The 1,564-nt window shown below is 46.2% G+C and overlaps 1 protein-coding gene across 1 annotated transcript in view; it reads left to right on the forward strand.

Annotated features, from left to right (window-relative positions):
* Positions 1-1,564, forward strand: part of PIGR (polymeric immunoglobulin receptor) — a gene marked incomplete at its 5' end in the record, with an annotated part of 34,147 nt that overhangs the window by 6,615 nt on the left and 25,968 nt on the right. The window lies entirely within an intron of this gene.

Here is a 1,564-nt window from a genome sequence, read left to right on the forward strand (position 1 = left end):
ATGGAGGAGGAAAGTATTTTTCAATATATTTTCACCTACTTCATAGAGCTCCTCTTGTTCAGCTGGTTATAAATCCTTGATATCAAGTACTGCTCATGAAGCTGGAAAATGGTTGTTGGAGATGGGTTGGGGAACCAGAGAGGAATTTTGTGTGGATTCTGCCTAATCACCATGTTCCCTCACGCCTGTTGGGAACTCTTGCTTCCCCCATGGCCCCACTGTCTTTTCAGGAATCCCATCTGCTCTTTTCTTTTGCCAAATCTGTTAACAAGCTGTCTGGGCTCCATATCTGGAGAGAGCAACCTCTGAGCAGTAAAAGCAGAAGGACAAGAAAGGCTCCAATAGCGAGTTGAGGATTGTCAGGTAGACATTTCCAGAAAGTTCAGCCCTGCCTTCTACGTTGTCAGCAGCATCAGAAATCCTTCAGTGACACCTCCTCATATCTGCTCCTGAACCCAGACACCGTAGCAAGAAAATCAAGGAGTTGCAGTCTTCATGGCTTGTGAGAGAGACCTGTCACTTTGAATAAGTAGGGAAGTTGTGTGTATTTAACCCATCACGGAATGTCAGGGCTAATGGATCCTTGCAAATTAACTAGTCCAAAACCCTCAGTCTAAAAATGAGGTAACTGAGGCTCAGTTGGGGGGATCACTTGTTTAAAGTCACTCAGCTAACCCATTTAGTTATAGGAGTGAGGACTAGAAAAGAGAACTCATGACCTCGGTCTAGTGCATTTTCCACTTTACCATTGCTAAGCAGTTCAAAGCAAAACTAATCATCAAAAGTCAATGATACCACAGTCATCCTTCCAGGCTATTTTCATGCACACTATCTCACTGACCTGCCCAAAAAACCTAAAAGAGCAGCAGGACGGACACCATTATCCCATGCCACCAGGGAGGAAGCAGGCCCTGCAAGGTATGTAATTCAGCCAAGGTCACTGGGCTCATTAGTGGCAGGGATGGGCTGAGAACCCGGACTGTTTTCCACTGAACCAGTGTTTTTACCAGGAGCATTAACAGAACAGCAGATTCTCAGGATGTGAAGAGGTGTTTTGAGGAAAAGAAGGCTTGGCAGATCAAAGAAGTTTGGGAAATGCTGAGTTAAACACCAAGCAGATTCTTCCACGTAGGATTTTTCATAGCCTTTGATACACTGCGGTGCATTGTGGATAACCCTGGGAGTGGGGATGTCACGTGTATTCCCCAAGCGTGTTGGACTATTGTGTTTGGTGAAGCAATCTCACACGACTGGAGTTCCACAGATCACTCTTTGTTTGGGGCAGCCCGATGCACTAAACCAGGGGTCGGCCAACTTTTTCTGTGAAGGGCCAGAGAGAAAATTCAGACTTTGCAGGCCATACAGTCCCTGTAGCAACTGCTAAGTTCTGCTGTTGTAGCATAAAAGCAGCCTTGACGTATAACAAGCGATTGTGACTGTGTTCCAACAAGAGTTTATTAACAGAAGCGGGAGGCAGCTGGCTTTGGCCCTTAAGCCGTCATTTGCCCAACCCTGCACTAAGCCATAAACCACCCAAGACTCTCCTGCTCCCACCCTGATCTGA

The sequence above is a fragment of the Galeopterus variegatus genome, unplaced genomic scaffold (genome assembly GCF_000696425.1).
Source record: "Galeopterus variegatus unplaced genomic scaffold, G_variegatus-3.0.2 Scaffold7286, whole genome shotgun sequence".
In the NCBI taxonomy this organism is placed as follows: domain Eukaryota; kingdom Metazoa; phylum Chordata; class Mammalia; order Dermoptera; family Cynocephalidae; genus Galeopterus; species Galeopterus variegatus.